This window comes from Neopsephotus bourkii, unplaced genomic scaffold, assembly GCF_033783945.1.
Source record: "Neopsephotus bourkii isolate Nb327-2 ecotype Australia unplaced genomic scaffold, CSIRO-AGI_Nbou_v1 NB_1287, whole genome shotgun sequence".
NCBI lineage: Eukaryota > Metazoa > Chordata > Aves > Psittaciformes > Psittacidae > Neopsephotus > Neopsephotus bourkii.
This window is the reverse complement of record NW_026901771.1, coordinates 323,517-332,721: the sequence shown is the minus strand read 5'-3', so window position 1 is coordinate 332,721 and position 9,205 is coordinate 323,517. Positions and strand designations below refer to the sequence as shown.

At 39.6% G+C, this 9,205-nt stretch overlaps 1 long non-coding RNA gene across 1 annotated transcript; it reads right to left on the bottom strand.

Moving 5' to 3' along the window:
• Positions 1–705: 705 nt before the first annotated feature.
• Positions 706–3,441, bottom strand: LOC133218819 (uncharacterized). Its single transcript, XR_009727268.1, has 3 exons — positions 3,366–3,441; positions 1,981–2,123; positions 706–1,297 (listed from the first exon to the last, which is right to left on the bottom strand). It is a non-coding gene; the product is annotated as an uncharacterized LOC133218819 (long non-coding RNA).
• Between the last annotated feature and the right edge of the window lie 5,764 nt (positions 3,442–9,205).

Below are 9,205 nucleotides of genomic sequence, written 5' to 3'. Positions count from 1 at the left end.
AAGCATGATGTTGTAGCAGCAAGACTTGTTAGAATAAACTTTCAAGGAGAAACAAGGAAAGACTTATCACTTGGGACATCTTAAATTGAACTAGAAAAAGCATTAACATTACCGTGCTTTATGCTCAAAGAGAGATGAATCACCTTACGCAAGATACTGGTAGGCCTTTTTTAACAATGCATCCCTGCAAATCTTGGCAGGAATGAATGTAATACATATTTTATGTAGAATTGAAAGTATCATTTTGGCTAAACCCTTCAAAGTGCTGTTATTTTTCATTCCAGCAGTTGAAAAACATGAAGCTAAGTCATTAAAAATATGAGGGTATATTGTTATCTTTATTATAGAAATTCCTTCCTTTCTTGCTTCTAAATACATATATGAGGAAATATTTAAGGCAAGAATTAAGGCGAGTTCATTTTTTTTCCCTATTTTCTGGAAAGTAATTAATGAGACTATTCTTTGCTCTGAAATCTGTATTATCCACTGGTGAAGAGATAGGAACACTAAAGAAGGTACAGTGGTGCCATTCTATCACTGCAAAATTTAGTGTCTTTTCTGCTTTGAGCGCATGTGTTAGGATTAGCTGCAAGTACAGATTTTGCATTCTTTCTGTTGGGTATAACAGCATGTCCAGTATTGGCAGTACCTCATTTATTTCACTGTCGAACTAGTTAATACTGAGAAGAACATGGAAAAAGCAGATGATGGTAATAAACAACCTTTGCTGAAAAAGAGTGAGACAGGCATTCTCTCAGCATGTCATATTCCAAGTTAGTGAAAGGCTTGGTGAAGAACTGCAAAAGAGCAACAGAGAGAGTGGGAGGGAGATGGTGGGTTGATGGTTTGTGAGAGGTGACAGGTTTGAGTAGGCCATGAGAAGTGTTAAAAGTAAAATCATTTCATGCAATGGGTGTTTTGACTGCAGGTTTGCATCAGTGCTAGGAAGGAAAATATTATCTTTGTCTAAATATCAAGAATCACCCTGAGGGTTTTGGTTGTAATGGGAAGGGCAGATCTGGGAATTTTTGAGGAAATGATGATGATGAACAGGAGAGAAATCTTTGTGGATTTGAATCTGGTTTTGATGTTTAACATCCCAGCAGAAGTGGTTGTGTTAGTTTCAGTTTTGCAAAACCTTTGTTGTTTATGTTCTTTGTGTGTGTTGCTGATCTTTTCCTTTGCCACGTGGGCTCAAGATCTGCTGCTTGGAGGAAGAGGACAACTTAGAGCATCAGCATTCAATATTGTTTTCAGTTTAGAGGTTCAAAGATTTTTGCAGTGCCTTTGAGGAACCCTATACAAGGAATCAGACAGTTTGTCAAGGTCTGTTGGTACCTCTAAAATTTACAGGACAACATATTCTGCGATTTAAACTTCATTTAATGAGTTCATTAAGAACTGTAACAAAAAAACATGACAAATAGGGCTCAATCCCCTTTTGCCCAGACTAATTATTATGTTAATTCACTTATTCACTATTCAAATAATAAAATTTCATAACTTACAACCTGTGACTCTTACAGTACACCTATGAGCAAAAGAAAAGAATGGGCTAACTAGCCAACAGGGAGAGTGCCTGTCTTTGCTCCTCCATCACTATGCTGGTGTCTCCTCTGCTACACTGGGAAGAACAAAAGACTCAGCAGTCCAGTTGCTGTTAGATCATGTTATAAAGCTTTTGGGGTAGCTGATGTTTTTATACCCACCAGCTTGGAACTATATATACCCACCAAATAGGCTATATTGTTTCTGTGAGTTAGTGGTTTCTGAGGAAAATGCCCAACAAAACCCAGCAATTTTCAGGCGATTATGGCTGCACAATGGCCCTTCAGCTGTTTCTCTCCACCTCCCCTGCCTACCTGATGCTCTGGCTTTGACTCCCAGCACACATCAGGCCTTGGCATGATCTAGGTTTGCCAAAATCTAAGCAGGGGTTGAGTGAACAGGTCACGTAGCAGGCCTTGTCTTCCTAGTTACCTTCCCAGATCACATAGTTCTTCATGTCTATCCAAAAGTCCCTAAGAGACTGCAAATGACTGCTCTAGCAGATAAAAATCTGCTTCACATACGAGTTGGATAAAGTTCATGTTGCTTGTTTAACTGTTGATCATAGAAGAGATCTAGAGGGAAGCAGATACTGGAAAATTCCCTGAGCCTTTTCAGCTATGTATGGACAATTCATTACTCTTGTGGACAGGGAGATCATAGTCACTGTATTTTTCTTGCTTAAGTGATTCTACTTAATTCTAGTATCAGTTGTTAAAAGCTCTCTTATTCTGTTGAAACCTTTCAACAGAAAGGTTTCCTGTTTAATACAACCAATGACATACTGCCTTTCGAAAATGTTTACCTGTAGCAAAAGGGATGTTTTGAGGAAGATAAAAGATACATAAATGTGATCAAGATTTTTGGATAGCTGGAAGCACAGTATACCCAGAACATGACTGGAGACAGGTATCACAGTGTCGTTAAGCAGATTAATATACTGCACGTTTTCTAAATGCAAGTCAGGTTCAGGAAAGCTAAAGACATTTAGCCAATTATCCATTAGTGAAATCACACCAAGAGTATTGATTAATACCAGGTTGTTGTCCTCATTGCCCTGTGTGAGGGGGGCCTCAGTGCTCTCTCCAATTTTCTGTGCCAGAGTGCAGCTTTTGTCAATATCTGTCATAGAATCATAGACCAGTTTGGGTTGGAAGGGACCATAAAGCTCATCCACTTCCAATCCCCCTGCCATGGGCAGGGACACCTTCCACTACGCCTCATTGCTCTAAGCCCCATCCAGCCTGGCCTTGAACACTTCCAGGGATGGGGCAGCTGCAACTTCTTTAGGCAACCTGTGCCAGCGTCTCAGTACCCTCACAGTGAGGAACTTCTTCCTAATATCTAATCTAAATCTCCCCTCTTCCAGTTTAAAGCCGTGCCCCTTGTCCATGTTGACTCTGTGCTTGCTGTCTTTCTAAAATCTAGTACTCCAGGCAAGAAAGCCTCCTGTAAGTAATACAATTCAACCACACAAGTTCTATTGTGCAAGTACACTCAGCACTTCATGCAGTTCCAGTTACTTTTTGGCTCTCCTACTTAGAGCTAATGTGATTAAATGCAGTTTCTTGGGAAAGCAACAGATTGCCTTCATGGAACCATGGCTGCTTATTTTTCTGTTATGGATAGCTGCTTCAGATATTTGCTGTTGGCAAGGCTTTTAAATAAGTAACTGCTGATCCTCATTCTTTTTCAGCTTTCAAATACATGCAGAGGTTGTATAATATACATTGAGTATTAGATACCAGTTATTTGTATGTATATGAAGGGACTTTATACACACCACCCACATATTACTTTTTTAGAAGTAAGTTTACCTTTGTAAGCTAGAGGACACTGGACTTGCTATGTCTGTGTCAGACAGGAAAAAATTGTCCCCCTCCTTTATGTTTCAGACTTACGTTCTTTATCTACTTTCTTCCATCATGATTTTTTTGTCCCCTGCAACATTCTTCAGCTGAATTCAGGCCTGTATAGACAAAGGTAGGAAAGAAAAACAATCTGTTGTTAATATACAGATACTGTTTTAATTAAAGAGCTCAAAACTGTTGGATTCCAATGAGTCTCACCTCCAGAATTTGTGCATATTACGTGCTCTAAATTGGCCTCTTTTAGATTTCCCATGAAACTCCAAAGAACAGAATTAAAGCAAGAACTTCTAAGAGATTTTATCCTTGAAATATTGTTAATGACTTATTAAAAATCCTATTTATTAAAAATTACTTTAATCATCAAGACCGCAGAACCAAGAAGTGCCTCTGTATTGGAAGACATTATGCAGGCGATTGTTTTGAACAAAGGTAAAGAAATCTACGGTATCTGGAGGAGATTTTTACAATATATTTTGTAATATATTCATTTCCTCAAGGATTGGAAATGAGTGGAAAACTGTTGACATGGCAGATGCTGTCATTGCATACCTTAGTGTTTTACAGTTGAGGTGGTGAAAATGAGATTTATCACTGTGCGGAACTCACTGGGTTTGTGTTAAACTGTAACTACAGACTTAATCTGCTGGGGTTTTGCTTTCAGTTATTACTTTGGATTCTATCTAGGGTTTTTTGCTGTGAATCAGTCTAACAAAATCACAGCTGATGTGTTCATTCCTGCAAGCTGGTTAGTGCCTTCATTTCTCATCAAAGTCATTGTAAAATGAATGAATGCAACAGATTAAGAAATTGAGTCTTAAATTATTCATTCATTATTCACAGGACTGGGAATCTCTGTAGCTGGGAGGATTCATAGGGGAAAAAAGACAGGATGCTGTGGGAATTACTGTATTTTTGGACATGATATTGAAGTGGCAAGGTCAGACCACCAACAAACTAAGCCCAAGAACTGTAAGAAAACAGTGTGGCAGAATGTGTGGTTGAAATAATACTTTAGATAAACAGAATTTAGTGCATATATATAACGTAGCAATACAATTTAGTTTTAAATGGCCAAGTTTAGGGAATTCCTTGCAGTAGTTGAAACCAAACAAATTAATTGCAAGGCAGTGGAAAATTGCATTATTACAGCTACAAGATCAGTCTGTGGCTCAGTCGCTTGTGGCAGCTGCAAAACACAGCCAACAAAATATTTATTTATGGATGGCTCAGAGAATTGAATTTCCCAGTTAGAATAATCACAGAAAGGCAGATGGGAGTGCAGAAGGTTAACTCAGAAAACATTCTGCGGATGAAGAGATCCAGGACAAAAATAAACTGACTGTATTAGTCACTTTGAAAGGGATGTTTTAATTATAGAGATCCGTGATTGGAGAAGGTACATAACATTAGATTAATCTAATAAAATTTGGTGTCTACTTAATGAAATTCTTTCTTCTTCTGTTTTGCAAGATGAAGAACCATCTGAATCCCAGATTGTACTAGAAGGTTTGTAGTGTCATCTCACCCGAAGGTCTGCAAATCTCAAAAGCATTTCAGGTTACTTATAATAAGAATTTGTCTGGGTGGATCTTTGTGTCCAGGTGCACCATAGGGTTCCACAACCCTGCAGGCACTGACCTGGTCAACAGTTTAAAAAGTAAGACATGTTCCACTAGCCTGAGCATATGAACTACCTTATTCTGCAAGGTTTCTTTCTGATGATGGGATAAAATATTTGGATCCTTCATACAGAAAATTCCTTTTCAGCATTCTCTAGATACGTCATGTGGCATAGACATTTGAGATACAAAACATTCTGGTTTTGACAAGCTATTTATGAACCTTTTGTTCTCTGTTATTACTTTTTTTTTCCCCTGGTCTGCAATGTAGTAACAGACACACTTGTTTCTTTGGCTAGTCCACGTTCCAGGCCTATCTGCCTACCAAACCTCATAACAGCCCATAGCAACTTGTATAATGCAATCACAGTGATTTAAACATTTTGTGATTCCTGCAAGATCCTTACTTGCTTAGTGCTTTGTCTGATCACCTTCACAAGCAGGTGATGCTTATGCACTTGTAGCTAAGGGCTTGCTCCTCCATAGTGAGTGGTCAGATTTCTTCTCTGGCTTTTGATGCATATTAGAATACAGACCTTTATAATGTAGGAGCCTTCACTGGTGATACTACAGAGGAAAGCCTAGGAACACAACACAAGCAGACATCTCTCTTTAAATAGCTTCACAGATGGAAACCTGTACAATGAATATTCCTTTCCTAGCTGGCAAATTAATGTCACTTGTTAATCCTGGTTACAACTTGTTTAATTGAGTCTTACTTCACTGATTAATGCTAAATGGGAATTAACTATTTCTGACAGCTTAGCAGTGCACTAAATACCGTGTAACTGGCTCACTGCATTTGTTTCATCTCTTGTGGCCCCTCCTAAGACAGGTAAGAGCCTCTGACACCCCAGCTGTAAGAGCACATGCTCTTGAGCTACTCATCAGCTCCAGCAATCAGCATGCTCTGGCAGATACACAGGTCATAGGAGAGGTACCTGGTGGGCTACACCAGCACCTCCAGACCTGTGAAAATACCTAAGCAGACCATGATCTCTCCTAGCAGTAAGAACCTTTTCAATTCCACTTCAGCTGCTATTGCTCCTTGTCAAGCAATACTCATCTTGACTATCGCTGTTAATTTAGTTTCATTTTGTTATCATTCATGTATTTTCTGGACAAGATTTCACATCAGGGGCAAGGGATTCTGGCTGAATATCTGTTCATCTTCTTCTCCTGACAGTAGGAATACATCCCTTAGTTTTTCCTTTGGCATTTAATAATTTTCCCCTTAAATTCTGAGTTTCTTGAAATGGGCTGAAATCTAAAAATACTTCTGGCAGAAGCGGTTACACCAGACATCTTAATTATTGTGTTTCGAAGGGAGTGACAGCCCGTGTAAGGGAAGCTGACATGTCTCCCTGCAGCTCTGTGCTTTTTATATTGGAACTTGAGGCTATTATAAATTACCTAGGAGTGAGACAGGCATGAACACGTTACATCAGATTTACCCCAGTTGCTGCACTATGTAGTAAGCAGGCTAACCCTTTCAATTCTCACTTTATTTCTGTGCTATTGAACTTACTGATGGTAGTAGATATCTCACATAGATGTTGAGACGCGATAAAAGCAGCTCTGCTGTTTGGTAGTCTGCAGCTTAACCCCCCTACAGTGACCACAGGGAAGGCAGAGCTCCGAAGCAGGCCAGAGGGAGGAGCAGTGGTGATGGAGGGGTTGCTAAGAAAAAAAAGCACCTGTTTTTCTTGATAAGCTCTGTTTGATTTTGAGGCACTGCCTGTTATACCCGCTGCCAAATTCTCTTGTCTGTCAGGGCATGGGAGCTCTGCACCTGCTGCCTCCTGGTTAAAGGGAAGAGGAGGAGGCGTTCCCCAGCTTCCATGCTGTTCAGCTAATGGGACAAATGAGTAAAGACCAAAGGAGATATAAAAATAGACCCTGCTGATCAGGTATTGTGTTGCCTTGTTGCATTACGCTGCCACCTAATTATTCAACCTGTTTGTTCAGAAGATATTGCTTCCACAGGAAATACATGACAGGGAAAGCAAAAGGAGAAATGTTTTATAGTTGAGTATTATCTGTTAGGATTACTCTGCCAATCTTGAATTCCTTGTAAAAAAGCATAACCTCGCTAAAAGGGGCAAACAGGTCAATGCTAAAATGGGCTTCATATATTGTCAACAAGATCACAGCAATTTCTGTGTAACTTTGAATACATGTATCACCAGAGAAAGAAGGAACTATTTGAAAAGATTGCTATATCATATTTTATGTAAAGGCTTCTATAGTTTTGAGCGACAAGCAGTTGTCAACAGCAACTGAAACATCACAATCATAAAACAAATAGGTGACAAGTCAGTAATTTGCAACTAAGATATATTGATGTCTGATTCTCTCCAACTGTTACAAACTAACTTACCCACTTGTCACTCAGTTCACTGGTGCTTTCATTGCCACTGCCTTCCATGAGGTTCATGAAGCCTGTTTGCCTGGTTATGCAACAAGGTATTAAGCTTGCATACTGGCTTCTTGAATGCATAACCTCTTAGGTTTCCTTTAGCCCAACTATTTTAGTGGCCTCTGAATAAATCACGAAGTCATCACTGATGCCCTGATGGGCACACATTTAATTTTAGGAGTGTATCCTGCTGGGATCTGCAGACCAGTATTAGCAGACTTTCAAAGACAAATTTAAGAGGTGAGTAGCATTCAAACTTTGCAAGACTACCAGGAGAGCTGAGCTGAAAATAATTCCCTATGGCAGGCATGCACTCCCACCTTTTTGCTTATTTGGGCACAGAAGCTTTACATATGCCCTCAGGCTGTGGCTCTGTTTCTCTACCCCAGCTTTTCCTAAGCAAGTGGATGCTGATAACAGCATGGAGATGCTAGTCACCATCCCTGAATCCTTGCCTCTGCCAGGAAATCTCAATAAGATGCAACTTCCTTTGTAGATGCAGTGTTATAAACATGAGAAAAATGAAACACAAATGAAACACCATAATGCTAACAGCTGTTAAGGATAGTCCAGGAACAAGATCAATATGAAATTGAAAGTCCCTTGGATATTTGAGAGATGGATTAGCCAACAACTGAAATACTTCTTTACTAAAAGTGGGCAATTAGACTTAAGGAATAGCACCATTTCCATTAATGTCTAAAAGCACTGAACTTAATCCTCTTGAGTTTTTATGAAACTTCAAGCCTGACATTTCCAGTTCAAGAATCCTTTCAAACTACGTTGTTATTTTGCAAAGATATGTTTTATTAAAGAGAAGATCTTATGTTACTTCTGTTCCCAAGGCATTCGTAATTTCCACCTTTGTGTTGTCCATCATATTTCACAGTCTCCAAAGTGACAGTCTCTCTGTAAATCCTTCTCTAATGTCACAGAGCTGAAAACTAGGGTGCCCTAAAGAAAACCAGGCAGGAAATGTGTGTCTAAAAAAAACATTAAGAGCCAGCTACAGTCATTCAATTTCTATACAGACAGATCCCATGAATTACCACTGCAACTGCAGTTTATAGATAGCATGCAATTTGAGAAAGACTAGCAGAACAACTGTTGTGGTTTCTGAAAACCCCAGGTTTTCTGGATCTCAATCACAGGAAGTCCATTGCTTTTGAATGGGAACCGCGTTAGGAGGAGATTGCTAACTGATGTGGCTATAAATAAGAACGAAATAAATGTTGATTTCATAGAATAACCCTGTAGTTTTGTCAGGACAGCTGTAGTTACTCGTAAGAATGGGTAGGTTTGTTCTTAAGTGGTGTTATTTCATTCCTCACTGGTGAAAATCCAAATAAATCCAGGCTGCTGCAAGCAGGCAGAAGAGGCTTTGGGAATTTGTCATGGCTGTGTCCATGGGAGCAGGCTGGCTGCTGGCTCCTCTAGTTTGCAACCAGAGAGCTTCCTTCCTTGGAGAAAAAAACCCGTTTGGAAGAAAAAAATAATCAGCTGTCACCCCCTATTCATTCTGCAGCAGTTTTGAGCAATGAAGTCCTTGTGATCATACCAACATATAACCTGTAAAGGGGGAAAGAAGGTTACGTCTTCATGTCAGTGACTGGTTCATCCAGTCCTCTTGCAGGCCACCTGCTAATGTAAGGTTTGGGCATCCCTGGATGATTCAACATGTGCTCAACTACTGGGTATACTCAAGCTCTCTCCAAATCTTTGTTGAGACATGCTATAAACATGCAAAT